The sequence below is a fragment of the Labeo rohita genome, chromosome 3 (assembly GCF_022985175.1).
Source record: "Labeo rohita strain BAU-BD-2019 chromosome 3, IGBB_LRoh.1.0, whole genome shotgun sequence".
Taxonomy (NCBI): Eukaryota; Metazoa; Chordata; class Actinopteri; order Cypriniformes; family Cyprinidae; genus Labeo; species Labeo rohita.
Window position 1 is genome coordinate 6,023,206 of NC_066871.1, and position 15,982 is coordinate 6,039,187.

Here is a 15,982-nt window from a genome sequence, read left to right on the forward strand (position 1 = left end):
CCATTTACAGTGCATTTGTAGATCATTTGCTACATCTGTAATTGAGTTCATGCTATATTGTGTATACATTGTATTGCACTCTACTGTACATATTAAAGCACCAAATAAAACTGATTCTGTGAACTATACAAGCGTCATCTGTTGAACGTATCTAGAGGATCTATTCAAAAGTGAAAACACTTGTGCAATCATGCAAAATAAAAAAAGGCCTTGCTTGACGTGGTATGCTCCAGAATGACTGACTCTCAGAGGACAGGCAGGAAAAACTTGATTTGCACACCCTGTGGAACGCGCCGTCACAGAGGTACGGTATTTATATTTAGGAGTCCACCCAGGCGTACTGTACATCAGACCAGCCCTGTCAACATCACGAGAAAGACAGCTTGGGCACATTTGAAAGAACATACTGAAATTGACTTTTTACGGTGACTTTTAAAAGGTGAAAAGAGGACGAGGGATACAAAAGAGGTAAACAAGATCGTCTGAGAAGCAGAGAATGTCGTTTCTGTGCTCTTTTCTCCTTTCTGTGGCTCTGCAGTGATTGAGGATTTTAATTTCTTCTGAATTTCATGACAAAAACACAGAAGTGGGACTGAAGAAAAGAGGAAGATTAAAGAAAGAAAAGAAGACTTTAAACGTCTGAAGGCACTTGACAAAGGTACATTGAATTGAGATGGCAGTTCTCTGGTAATTTGAGTAATCTGAAACATATCCAGCGCCTGCAGCCTTGTCCTTGGGTAAATTATTTGATTGGAACTGATTTTTTGGTGTGAAAAGTTGGGTGTAATAAAAGCGCCCTTGCTTCATTCTACTTCTTTAGGAGCTTTAAGCACTGTGAAAGAGGAACAGATGACTAGGAGGAACTAAGTGCTTGTTTTGAATGATTTTGCTGGCATTTCGCCCTTAAGCTCTGCTATAGAAGGGCTGAGCCTAATACTGACACATTCATCTCACAACTATGTCACTCGTTGCACCCGTCCTCACCGAATGTAAAAAAAAAAACCTGAGCACCGTCAAATTTTTAGCTGATTGTCATTGAAGGTTTAAAAGAACATTCCAACTTGTGCATTCTCCATGTTAACAGAGTTCAGATAAAACTTACGTGATCTATAGAGCATTGATTTATTTCCATATCAGTTAATCACAATGAAAGGCTGTTCTCAGATACTGGAACATAATTGCAATCGATTGATTCTCTCCATCCGTGAGTCACGGGGTAACTGTCTCATCCTCCCTCAGGCCTGAGACTAGCCATGGAGGAGGATTACAAGAGACCACCACCGGCCTATGAAGAAGTTATTACCCAGCAGCACACGAGCAACACCAGTCAGAGCCGCTCCGCTGATAACAGGCAGAACGCCTGCTGCAGGTGCTGCATTAGCACCAAGAACTGTCTGATGAGTCCGGAGTGTGGTCGAGCTCTAAACATCGCCAGCGTGGTTGCCATGTGTGGCATGTGCATTCGAATGTTTGTCTGTAAGTACCCAAAATGACAAATTTATATGTGTTTTTACTACCATGCAAGAGTTTTTTTTTTGGATGCTTTTATTCAGCAAGGAAGGACACAAACAATCTTGTATAAAATGTATCATAGTTATAAAATGAGAAATGTGTCTTAAGCAGCAAATCAGCAAATTAGATTTTTGAGGGATCTTGTGATAAATAAAAACAAAGAATAAAATAAAAAATAAAATAATAAAATAAAATAAAAACTGACCCCAAACTTGTGAACGTGTACATAGTGTACATAATAGCCATTTGTCTAGGGGCAAGGCAGGCAGTTACTTCTTATAAATAAATAAATAATGTGGAAAAAATGTAAATAAAAGTAAAAACTGACCTCAAACTTTCGAATGGTAAATAGTAGTAAATAGTAAATAGAATGGCAATTAGCATTTGCCTAGAGGCAAGATAGGCAGTGGCGCCTCAAAAAATAAAAATAAATAAATAAAATAAATAATGGAGTAAATAAATAAAATAATAAATTGGGGAAAAACTAAAGTAAAAATAAAAACTGACCCCAAAATTTTAAATGGTAAGGAGTAGCCATTTGCCTAGAGGCAAGACAGGCAGTGGCTCTTCAATAAATAAATGAATGAATAAATAAATAAATAAAGTGGAAACAATGAAAATAAAAGTAAAAACTGACCTTAAACCTTTGAATGGTGAATAGTAGGCATTTGCCTAGAGGCAAGATAGGCAGTGGCTCCTCAAAAATAAATAAATAAATAAATAAATAAATAAATAATGAAGTAAATAAATAAAATAATAAATTAGGGAAAAACTAAAGTAAAAATAAAAGCTGACCCCAAACTTTTAAATGGTAAGGAGTAGCCATTTGCCTAGAGGCAAGACAGGCAGTGGTTCTTCAATAAATAAATAAATAAATAAATACATAAATAAAGTGGAAACAATGAAAATAAAAGTAAAAACTGACCTTAAACTTTTGAATGGTGAATAGTAGGCATTTGCCTAGAGGCAAGATAGGCAGTGGCTCCTCAAAAAATAAATAAATAAATAAATAAATAATGAAGTAAATAAATAAAATAATAAACTGGGTAACAAAAAAATAAAATTGAAATAAAAACTGACCCCAAACTTTTAACTGGTAAATAGTAGGCATTTGCCTAAAGGTAAGATAGGCAGTGGCTCCTCAATAAATAAATAAATAAATAAATAAAACAATAAATTGGGGAAAAACTAAAAAAAAAAAAGAAAAACTGACCCCAAACGTTTAAATGGTAAATAGCAGGCTTTTGCCTAGAGGCAAGACAGGCAGTGACTCTTCAATAAATAAATAAATAAATAATAATAATAATAATAAGAATAATAATAAGGAAGTAAATAAACTAAGAATGTGGGGCGGATGGAGAGACTGGCAGTGGCTCTTCAAATAAATAAATGAAAAAAAAAAAATCTAATAATAATAATTAAGTAAATAAATAAATTAAAATAAAAATGGGGGGGGGGGGGATAAAATAAATAAAAAATGACCCCAAACGTTTAACTGGTAAATAGTTGGCATTTGCCTAGAGGCAAGACAGGCAGTGGCTCCTCAAAATAGGGGGGAAAAAAAAGTAGATAATTAATTAAAACATAATGTTGGATGAGACAAATTGCCCTGAATCTAACAAACTGGTGCAAATAGTCATTACAATGTAAGAAAAAAACTTCACTTTGCTGCTGTCCCAGTCAAAATTAACTTCAAATGACTTTATCTGTTTATCTTTATACTTTAGAAAAACAAAATTAATTGTAAATGAGCCATCGGTCTGAATATAAGGTATACTAATATACAAATAATAACTGGAGAACTCGGTGAGCCTTTGAATAAATAGTATAAATAAACAGCATGTTTGTGTCCCAAGTGTAGGATAAAATAGTGTTCCATGTGCCTAAAGAGAGAGTGTGTGTATGTGTGTGTGTAAACATTATTAAAGTAGAACTACAACATGAATTTATATTAGACTAAAACCCCATTTCAAAAGCCCACCGCGTATATCTTGTTAACATAGCAAACATAGCACTTCTGTGCTCTGCTGTCTCTTATATTATTATATTACAGCTTCCCTGTTATTTCAGATTACGTGAAGGTGACTTGCTGAAATTTGTCATCCATTTATTGTTTTTCTTTTTCAGAACACAGTCTCCTGTGGACCATCTAGTCCAGATCTCTCATCCAGTGGTGGCCTTCTCAAATTAAAAGAGAAACAAAGACATTAGCTCTGTTCCAAAAACCTGGTGATCTGCAACATTTATAAGCTCTACCCCAATACGAATCCCAATGCTGTTCCAAATAGTATGCCGCACTGCATTTATCATTCACAGATAAGGTAATCCCAGAATGAACTGACTAAAATTTCCATTTCAAATAGGAAACGTCAATTGCAAAGCATAACTTATAAACACAAAGTATATTTAATTCAGTACGAACAAATATCATTGAAAAATGCTGCCATGTGAGCTTAGCAACATGCTAAAATTCTTTTTTTTGTCTCCAAAGTTCCTTAAAGTGACTACACCTTTACAGTATGTGTTTGCCTTTTGTTGTATTAATATTTTCTGTCTAATCCAAGTCACCTATGTTTGCATAGAGCTTTGTGCAATAGACATTGCACAATACTAAACAGGAAAGAAACAGAATTAGTGACGCAAACTTTATAAAATATGAGGCAAATCCAAATTATGCTGTAAAGCAGCATTAATAAGACATTTCAAAACCTAAAATAGTTGCAATCATTTGGAAATGTTCATTAGGCTATTTTTTTCTTTCGTAAACTGGAACCAGTCACATAATTGGATGTGGCATCCACCTTAATTATGTATCAGGGAGTCAAAACTTTGCATTACAAGTTTTTTTTTAAATGATGTGCACTAGACAGCCTAGAATTTATTTTCCAATTGTGGTGGATTGTTTTCCTATAAGACTGTAAAATATTTAGGCCTAAACCTGTAGAGTGAGAGTGTGTAAATACCGATCTTCTCCACTGAATATAAAGCCATCTGTCATATAGCCGGTACGTAAACAAATACCCTTAAGTTAATACAGCTGGGATGCTTTATTGTCAGGAGTAAATATTTATTCAGCTAAAAATAGATGAACTGTACACTCAACTATGTAAAATAATAAAGATATCCAACATTAGCAAATAAGGACGAATGTGGAGTCTTTACTTCGTGTCATGTTAAGTATTATTTGTGTCATTTGCCGCATAATCAGATGATAACTGTGAGAGAAAAATGTGTTTTTAATAGTTTTTAATCATTAGGAGAGAATAATTTATGTTGGCCATTTGGGATTAAGACGACATGGTTGCTGCGCTGAAATTTTTTATCTCCTAATTATACCCTGAATATTTGGTGTGTCAGGAATCAAAGGTCAAGCATTTCTCTGGGGCTCATAATTATTCAGGTTTTCTCTGGCTGCTCTCTGGCCCATTTTTCAACGCAGGAGAAACAACACAAGATGTAATCAGTCTGAAGGATCCAAGTACAGTGTTTTAGTCCACGTTCTAAATCACAAACATAATATTGGAATCAGAATCCATCCAAGTAATGAAGGTAATCCAATACCATAATCAAAACACACAGGCAGATATTCAGTGAACAAGGAAACAAATCACAGATACAAACCTCTCAGAATGAAATGCACACGAGACACATGAACAAAAAGAGCAAGAACAAAAAGAACAGATGGTTTTATATATGCTGAACAAAGCAACGCACATCTGTAACAACACAATGGAGCGAAACAGTAGCTTATTGAGTACTCATGCAGTATGTACGGTATTCTGCTGACTGTAATATTTATAGGATGTGAAACAGAAACATTTTAAACACTCATTACATAGTAGATTTTAATTATTGGCCAATAATGAGGTAGGGCTGGCCGATATCGCCAAAAGATTCAGGCTGGTCTCATTATTTTAATTAAAGCTCAACGTATTTTGGTGATTATAAAACTATGAAACGTGTATTTTTAGCTAAAAAAAGTAAAATATTTACCAATCTTTTATATCATTACGATATTTGTATATATGCATTTTTATCATTTTAGCGATTTAGATTTTAGACCCCTTAATCTACCCCAAACCTAAACCTACTCATTTTATAGCGAGTATAAAAAATATCCCTGCTGAAAAAACAGCTAAAACCAGCATAAGCTGGTTTAAGATGGAAGTAGCTGTTTTTAGCTGGTCTCCCACCCTGGCTAGACTGGTCAGGCTGGTTTTAGCTGGTCGTTCTACCTGGTCTCCCAGCCTGACCAGCTAAAGAAGTGGCCAAAACCCCAACTAGCCAACCAGCCTATTCTCTTAAAAATAAAGGTGCTTTAAAAGGTTCTTCACAGCGATGCCATAGGAGAACCATTTTTGGTTCCACAAAGAACCATTCAATCAAAGGTTCTTTAAGGAATCATCTCTTTCTTACCTTTTTATAATCTGAAGAACCTTTTTTCACCACAAAGAACCTTTTATGAAACAAAAATGTTCTTCAGAGGTTAAAGGTTCTGGTAACGCTTTAGATTACAACCCGCAAAGAACTACGTAAGTAAACTGAATTTACGGTGTATGTTTCTGTAATTATAGTGTACCTATAAAGAACGTACATGTAGGTATAAGGGAACAATATGTTATATTTGGGTAATAAGGGGATAACAAACCAGATATTCAACCTGCAAAGAACTACATAAGTATACTGAATTTACGGTGTACGTTTCTGTAATTATAGTGTACCTATTCAAGAACGTACATGTAGGTATACGGGAACAATATGTTACGTTTTGGTAATAGAGAGTAACAACCAGATATACAACCTGCAAAGAACTGCGTAAGTAAACTAAAGTTACGGTGAATGTTTCGTATTTATATTGTACCTACGTGTAAGTATAAGGGAGCAATATGTTACGTTTGGGTAATAACGGGGTAGAAAACAGATATACAAATAATTTATAATGGATTAATTTAAAAAACTTAACAGGTACCTTTTCTATTAAATCGTACGTTTGGTGTATCTATACGTAAGCTTTTTAAAATTACTGGGAAATTATACTCTTGTTCCATGTAGTTACAGGGTAATTGTGCCATCTGCGGGCTGTAAATTAAAGTGGCGATTGTTCCCCTCCTGTTCAACGAAGTTACAGGGTACAATACATATAAAAACGCGACGTAAAATGTGGTTCTACAAAATGTACATTTATTTACATTTTTACAGACACTAAATGTACAATACTGACATATTTACATCATCTAAACATTTAACGTTTACTTAATATGAAATTATAACATTTCATTCTGTTCTGTGTGATTTCTGTTGCCAGCTCGTTTCCAAGAATAGGTCTACATAATGTTATCATGACTACACGTTAAACCCTTAAAATAAATAATATTTCTGCAATCGTTTAATCATTCATGTAATATTAACTTCGTTTGCCGTGGTGGAACACAAAGGCGTTTTCTCTAACATGCTGTGACTAACAACAGAACCATAAAATACACCGAACACGCATCATAATTACAAATTAAACAATTTTATTTGTGTGCTGTAACCCAGATCTTCAGAATCCATACGATTTGCGAGGACCAGAACCAAATTCAAGGTTTTGTCCGGCGATCTTCATCTCCACCTCTAGCAGCGAGTCCAGCAGCAACAGCCACAAACCCGTGCTAAAGTGCATTTTGCGACAGGAAACTCGGACGTTCATTGGCTCTCGCCTGCATTCGTCACAGATTACGACATGCCGTGTTTCTGGTGAGATGTGTTGGAATGACGCGCGGGCGCCTTCGAGGAGTGGATCAAGACAATAATCTGGATAATATTTTAAGCGATTAACAATTTAAATTCTGCTCTCATCCTACTGCACCTCAAACCTACTGTATTCCGCCAGAGAGGACTGCGGCTGCAAACGCATCGTTATTTGGATTACTTTTTTGTATGGCTGTTGACATTTTTGCAATAAATAAATGATTGTGATTGCAGTTTCCTGTTTTTTATATTTTTATTACTGTTCAGTCATAGTTAACGTTAGGTTTAGAGGTAGAAGTGGGATTAGCGACTATACAAAAATATTTTTAGATATATTTTCAGATTGTGTGTTTATGTATTGAACCTACCCTGTAACTTCGTTGAACAAGAGGGGAACAATCGCCACTTTAATTTACAGCCCGCAGAGGGCACACTTACCCTGTAACTACATGGAACAAGAGTATATTTTCCCAGTAATTTTAAAAAGCTTACGTATAGATACACCAAATTTAAGATTTAATAGAACAGGTACCTGTTAAGTTTTTTAAAATTAATCCATTATAAATTATTTGTATATCTGTTTTCTACCCCGTTATTACCCAAACGTAACATATTGCTCCCTTATACTTACACGTAGGTACAATATAAATACGAAACATACTCTGTAACTTCAGTTTACTTGCGCAGTTCTTTGCAGGTTGTATATGTGGTTGTTACCCCCCGAATTACCAAAACGTAACATAGCCTATTGTTCTCTTATACCTACACATACCTACTAATAGGTACACTATAATTACAGAAACGTACACCGTAAATTCAGTATACTTATGTAGCTCTTTGAAGGTTGAATATCTGGTTTGTTATCCCCTTATTACCCAAATATAACATATTGTTCCCTTATACCTACATGTACGTTCTTTATAGGTACACTATAATTACAGAAACATACACCGTAAATTCAGTTTACTTACGTAGTTCTTTGCGGGTTGTAATCTAAAGCGTTACCAAGGTTCTTTATGGAACCATTTAGACAAAAAAAGGTTCTTCTATGGTATCGTGAAGCACCTTTATTTTTAATGTGCAACTTACCATTTTAGTAACAATATAACACTTAAAAGATACATTTTATAGTCGCTAATCCCACTCCAACCTCTAACTAACAATAACAATATCTGTAAAAACATGACAGACAGATAAGTAGAACCACATTCAAAAACAGTACCAAAACAATACAGTAGGTTTGCGTGAGGTGCAGAGCGGAATTTAAATTGTTAATCTCTGAATATATTATCCAGATTATTATCCTGATCCTCCTGTGAAGACGGGCGTTTCTCATTCAAACACACCTCACCAGAAACACAGCATGTCGCAATCAACATGTCAAGGAAAACGCCTTTTGTGTCCAATGGCAAACAAAGTAAATATTACATAAGTAATGGTTTAACGATTGCATTTTCATTTAACAATTTGTATTCTTCACAGCATAAATCACACAGCCCTGCTGGTTGGCTGGTTTTATCTGGTTTAAACTGGACGTATTTGGTTCCAGCTGGTCTCCCACCCTGATCAGCTAAGAAAAAGTGGACAAAACCCCTCTAAAACCAGCTAAGACCAGGCTGGATGACCAGCTAAAACCAGCAAAACAGCTTAGGCAGGTTTTAGCTGTTTTCTTTTCCTTCTTCTTCTTTTTTCTTTCTTTTTTTCAGCAGGGAGAACTAAATGTTATCATTTCACATGAAGTAATGCACAGTGCTATTGATATGACAACTGAACACAATGATAATAAAATTAATGCCACGATTTCAATATTCATGTGTAAGTCTGTAAAGTTGTTCATACATAATTAACATTTTAGGTCGTCAATATGTCAGTATCGCACGTTTAAATGCTGAAAATACGTCAGTAGTTTATTGTACGATAGATGCTGTAAATACGTCAGTATTGGACATTTTAGTGTCTGTAAAAAACATAAGTAAATGTATGGTTTGTAGAACCACATTTTATGTAAAATACATACGAATTCACATGAGATCACATTGAAAAATGATATCTTAGTATTTTTTGGTTGCGATGCACAGTATAGCCTACCCTCATAGCACATCTCAGAGATATCTATTTGACATCTGCATTTACCTCATGCAAGGCGTATTTTTTAGATTTTTTTCCTGCTAATCTGCAATACGTCTATAGGACGTTTCCTATCAGATGTCAAATAGACGTCTATTAGATGTCTTTAAGATGTTTATGATTTAGAATGAATGTAAAACTGACATCTTACGGACGTCTGCCAGATGTTTGTACACAGCAGATGCTTTCCAGATCAAGCAATCTTTAACAGACATCTTGCAGACGTACATGTGCTATTTGGGTATTTTCTATTTGAATTAAAAACAACTCTATTTGTTTTTAAACTTATTTTACATCTTGTCCAATGTTGTCCAATAAAAAATGTTCATTTTAAAGGCTACAAAAACAAATCTAGTGAATGTAACTATAAAGGCTATTTTTTATGTGCAAAAGAAGTGTTAAAATCACATTACATTCTAAAATTGTAACATTAGAAATATAAATACAAAATAATGTTTTTAAAGCATAAGTTATTTCACTAGTTAATTCACTAAACTAAAAATGAAAACAAAGACGAAAGCAAACTGTCAGACTAATTTACAGTTGCTGCTATCATAAAAATACACTTACTTGTAAGTTTAAAATTCTACATATGGCACATTCATTGTCCAACTACAAATATTTTAGCAAAATGTACATTTTAGTCAGAATTATTGTGCTTCTATTCTATTGTGCTGTGTCTGTTTTAACTGAAGTCTGTGAGGTTTAGCGGAGAATCGCATAAAGACGGAAATGGAAATATTTCCATGACTTTCTAACATTTACAGATGAAGAATGTGAAATGCCTGTGAAATGTAAGTTCACTGAGGAAAACAGCACATCTCAAACACATTTAACAGCTGTTAGCAGCACACGCAGCCTCTCTCTCAGAGCATCTGACGGGACAAGCCGCTTTAAACTATACGTGTTAACTACATCTTATTTTAAAGTCCTTAATACAAAGCATGTCTTATGTTTAGGACAAATTGGATTATGCACTTTCCCGCAGCAACTCGCTCTGTATCAAATCACTGTATAAACAGTATTTCCTCGTACCTTATAGTTTATATAAAAAATATATTGATATATCGTACAAACTCGATATGCTGCCCTGCCTTAAAATGAGGCAGAGTAACATGTGTGTGAGACCATTCCTTAGCTTTATACGCTTGAGATTGCCCCAGAGAAGCAAAAATGATGGTTAATTTTTTATTGGTTTGGATTTATTATTGTCTAAGTCAGATATCAGCTCTTTACCTTTACCCTCAGAGTGTGATTTCTGATTCTTTCTGTCCAGCAGAGGTGAGTAGAAGGTGATTCTTCTGCTGTTCTACACATTGTCATGACCTGTCAATCACTGCTTCTATTCCCAATAAGGCAGTATTGGGCAACACTTTTGAGTTCTCCGGAAAGTGGAAAAAGTGCACACACAAGATCTATGAATTTCAATTGCTAATATATTATTACTCAGTTCCACAGCCGGTGGTGGATATTGATTTAAAGGAGTCATGGAGTCTCCGTAGATCAGTGCATATGAATATGGTGTGACTAGGCTGGATTAATATTCTTCTAGACAGTGTTACATTCTTGAGGCTTGGATGACATGTCAACAACTGACATTGTGATACGTGCCATTAAAAAAAATGTGGCGGTACTTTAAAACAGTGCCCTTAGAAAGTATTTGGACACTTAAAATGTATAAATGCCTTTGATTTGAATCAGGAGCGCGACTAGACCTGCCAACATTTCCAGGTTTATTTTACACACGGATATACTGTGACCAGCTAAATTATTCCATGTAAATTAAGCTGTGAACCTTTTGAAAATCTGTTACATTTGCTCAAAATAGGCTGGTACATTTGACTTTTTTATTATTATTTTAATCATTATTCACTATTATGCATAACAGATGCTCTTCTGGAGTTAATACATTATACATAATACATAATACATACATTAAATGCATTTTGCTTTAATAACTAATATTGGTGTAAAACAGCGGTGCTCAACCCTGTTCCTGGCGATCTACCTTCCTGCAGAGTTCAGCTCCAACCATGATCAAACACACCTGAACCAACTAATAAGATCTGAAGAAACACTTGATAATTACAAACAGGTGTGTTTGATCAAGGTTGGAACTAAACTTTGCAGGAAGGTAGATCTTTAGGAACAGGGTTGGGCACCCGTGGTCTAAAACAAAGGAAACATTAGAGGCCTTTACAGTATTTTATACATAAAATGAAAGTGAAAGAAAGAGAGAAAGACCCAATGATCTTAGCTAAGAACATTAACAGGAAAGTTCTGAACAAAATTAAGTAGAAAAAAAACAATTAGACGACTTTTAATTATAGAACTGCTTTACAGTAACACTCGTTAAATGCCTGCCTGTCTGTAAATAGCAAGAGGTTCCTAATGTACATTTTGAAAACTCCTTTTTCACATAAATTGGAAGCGGTTAATGTGGTCACTGTCTTGTTTCATAAGCTTAATGACTGTGCCTAATTAAAACAGTTCCTCTGGTATGTGTGATTTCTAAAACGCTGCTACACATCCTTGAGAAGAACTTAATGCATTAAAGGATAGTTCACACAAAGTTGTCATCATTTACTCGTTCATGTCTTTCCAAACCCGTATGACTTTCTTTCATCTGATGAACGCAAATGAAGATATTCGAAGAATGTCAGTAACCAAACAGCTTTGGCTACCACTGACTTCCATTATAGACAAAGAAATACTGAGAAACTTCTCAGAATAACTCCACAGATGAAAAAAAAAAAAAAAAAAAAAAAAAAAAATGCAATACAGGTTTGGAATAACATGACAGTGTGTAAATGACAACTCTCCCTTTAAGGCTGAATGATATACTATATTTTGAAAGGAAATATTTAGGCTATACAGAGCGGTTCAGTTTATAATCCTAAAACCTGGAAGAGTATTAGAATTTTCAAGACATGAGTTCCCTCAGGAATTTCCTTTGAGATTTTAGCATTGTGGTTCTTGATTTATAACTAAAATAAGGTCTGTGGTTTTGTTCTACAACAGACGTTACCCACAGTCTTATATACAAAGCAACTGCATGCTTTAAAAAACAAAAACTGTCAATAAGTTGCTAAATAAGGATTGTAAACAGAATAGGCATTCACTAATGACGTTTAGCACATTCAGTAGTATGGTAATAGCTCACTTCAAGCACTGGCTAATTTTAAGACCAAAAAAGGGCTTTTGTTACCTGTGCAACATTCAACAGAAAAAGAGTTTACCTCCCCTAATGTATAAAAAAAATAGAATAATGCCATGTTAATGCAATTGCTAGTGTGATTTGAATTGCTGCACTGCACACATAAGGAACAAAGGAACAAAAAGGTCCAACAGCTTTTTCAAAAAAGCTGAAAATAAGATTGCTAAGGGGGGAAAAACATTCAGGAAGGGCCTAGTGACTCTCCTGCATTATACAGCAAAACATCAAACCAAGTAGCAATCATTTTAAAGACAGAGCTCTTTCAAGCACCTTTTTTAAGCAAAATATTTTTAGGGAAAAGAAATGATTTTGAATTATAAACCACTAGATGTATTGTTGAAAATTGATGTTGTCCGTTAGCCACTTTTAGAGCTTTAACCTGTTCTGTACACACACAGTTCAGCCATTTACAGAAATTAAAACCACATTCTTATTAACTCCACAAAAATTTCAGGTAGTGGCAACCACATTTACAATTATTCTTCCCAGTGTGTATGGAACCAAACTGAACTAGTTAGTGAACACGTATGAGAGATTTGTCTCTTTTCTGTTCATGCAGTGCAAGATATTACAGGGAACGAGGTACATGTCTTGAGTCATTAATTCCTCCTGCCATAATTGCTAGAAAAAAAAAACACCAAACAAGAATAATACAACAATAATCCTGAATAAATCCAAATGCTTTATATTGGAAACAAGACCAAAATATCACTACTCTCCCCTAAAATTACCTGTCTCTTTTAATTCCTATCCCTATTAATTCCATACACTGGATTGCTTTACGAGCCAAGCCCAAACAACAAGCCCAAAGTCGCTTATAATGAGCGGACATGGCAACAAATCAAACAGCGCTCTGCTGCAGCAGCCGTCCAAGCATATAAACAAAACATGATGCCTCTGTCGACAGTGGCTTAGTTAAAATCTAAATATTACCAACACACCAGTTGCTTTGAAAGTCACTGCAAAACACTGGTAAGAAAGACGTCACTTGGTTTACTTTTTTTTGCTATTGAATCAAATATCATTCATGCATTTTAAGTAAGGTTAAGTACTTTTTTGAGCCAATGTGGTTTTATTATCATACGCCGTGGTATTTACATACTTTAAAGAACACCGTGATATTATCGTGATATTTTTTTCCATGTTAGATTATATGGCAAAAAACGTGGTACTTTTTTGTGAAAAGGTCTTCGGTGGATGTCAGAGGGCAGTTTTTAAACCAGTTGCCGAGTTGCAGTGAGCCCGAGGTGTGATTACATTCCCCTCTCAGAGCCACGTGTGATTAGAGCTCATACCTGACAGCGTTGCAGTAATTTGCTGTCATTTGAGGGGATGATAGGTCTGATTCACCGATAGGTAATGCCTTCTGACCAGGATGGGCAGAACACTCTTAATCCATCCATTCTATACACGTCAGACAGGCTTCACACACTGAACGCAAAAGCTAATCGAGTAGTTACTCTATACATGAAAAAGAAACCCAGAGGGGAAAATTCACTAGAAATCAAAGGAGCATTCCAGGTTCAGTCCAAGTTCAACTCAGTCGACATTTATTTTCTTTTTTAAAAAAAAGATCAAATCTAGGTTAGAATAAATCACTTATAATGGAAATGACTGGGGCTAGCATACATTATGTAAACAATGTAAATGTTAACATGATTTTGAAGTGGAATAAATAAATAAATAAAGTTTTCTGTAAATATTGAATATATTGAAGTTGATAGGACTAAAATGACCATGAAACTGACAACCTTTACGGCTCAAATTATGTACAGCTTTTAACAGGAAAAAAAATGTGATTTCTTAGAATGGCAAGTTTCACATATATAAATTATAAGCTTCACATGAAAATGAATAGGCCAGTCCGTAAATGTTAACATTTGGTTTCAATTATAAAATCCACAATATGTAATCAAAATGTGCATGAAAGAATTAGTTTACTCCAGAATTAAAATGATAAAGCACTGATAATTTACTCACCTCCATGTCATCCAAGATGTTCATGTCTTTCATTCTTCAGTCGAAAGAAATGAAGGTTTTTGAGTAAAACATTCCAGGTTTTCTTGCAATAGCTCGACTTCAGCATTACATAGTCACGATGGAAAGGTCCATAGGCGGAGGTACAGTGTTGCACTGATAACAAAGTAAACATGCAAAGAAAGTCAAAGCCCTTTACAAAAAAAGGTAAAGCAACGGTGTCGGATGATTTTGACAATGGAAGAGAAAATGAGATGAAGTTTCTCTCCCTACCCCATAGATGGAGAACAAACCACGTTTGAACTTTCAAAATGCGTGAAGTCTCTGACACACATTGCCGAGTTAATGCAAGATGAGCATTTGTGGTTAAAAAGTATATAATTTATTATTTTTTTTTATTTTTTTTAGAAAATGACCAATTGTTCCACTAGATAAGGCTCTTATTCCTCAGCTGGGATGTGTAGAGCCCTTTGAAGCTGCGCTGAAACTGCAATTTGGACCTTCAACCCGTTTTAAAGTCCACTATATGGGTCATTCCACTTTTGGTATGGAAAGATGTCTTAAAATGTATTTCATTTTTTAACATTTAAACTTAGACCACATTATTAGATTACATTTTGACTTTAGGAATACATATAAATGACAGCTTAATGTTTTTTTTTTTCCTTTCTTTTTAATCTTTTTGTTGTGCAATTGTTTAAAGATCACATGTACCATTTTTTGTCACTTGTGTTACCTTCTTCGGCAATATTAAAGGTTTTTATGAAATATTATTTCAGCACATGTCATCAGAGTTACAGGAAAATATTGTAAATGCAAGAAATAAGAAGATTATGTTTTATTTATTTAATGTGACAGAAAAAAAAAACAGTAACACCAGTGATACATAAGATCTGATAAACTGATCTTCACTGTTGTTTCCCATAAGGAAGGTGACACCAGTGACAGTAACACCAGTGACAATTTTCATGAAAAATGCATTTTACAAAATGGCTGCAAGGTATCAAACCACATGTTGTCAATCATGTGGACTTAACATGGACCTTTTTCATAGCTCTTTAAGAAATAGGAAGAAGGAATTCAAGTGATGTCATCAGTCTGATTTGTATTTCAAAATAAACGATTTTCATTAAACGGTAACACCAGTGACCAAACCACTATATTATGCCATTTACATCATATATTTAATAGTCATTTATATGGTATAAAAACTTGTTTTTGACCTCAAAATAAAGAAATTTCACTCTGTACGTGGCTGTGGGAATGAGTGGATTCGTGCTTGGAATTCTATATAATTAATTTAAAAACGAATATTGCCACATTAATGCCTCAAGAAGGTGTAATTGTTGAAATAACATAATGTTTCATTTTAAAATATAAAGAAATTGTAACCTAAAGTGTTTTTAAGTGTAATATTTA

The 15,982-nt window shown here is 34.6% G+C and overlaps 1 long non-coding RNA gene across 1 annotated transcript; it reads left to right on the forward strand.

Moving 5' to 3' along the window:
* The first annotated feature begins 330 nt into the window (after positions 1-330).
* On the forward strand, positions 331-9,004 carry LOC127157090 (uncharacterized). Its single transcript, XR_007825823.1, has 5 exons — positions 331-468; positions 585-658; positions 1,240-1,476; positions 3,640-6,004; positions 8,252-9,004. It is a non-coding gene; the product is annotated as an uncharacterized LOC127157090 (long non-coding RNA).
* Positions 9,005-15,982: the final 6,978 nt, after the last annotated feature.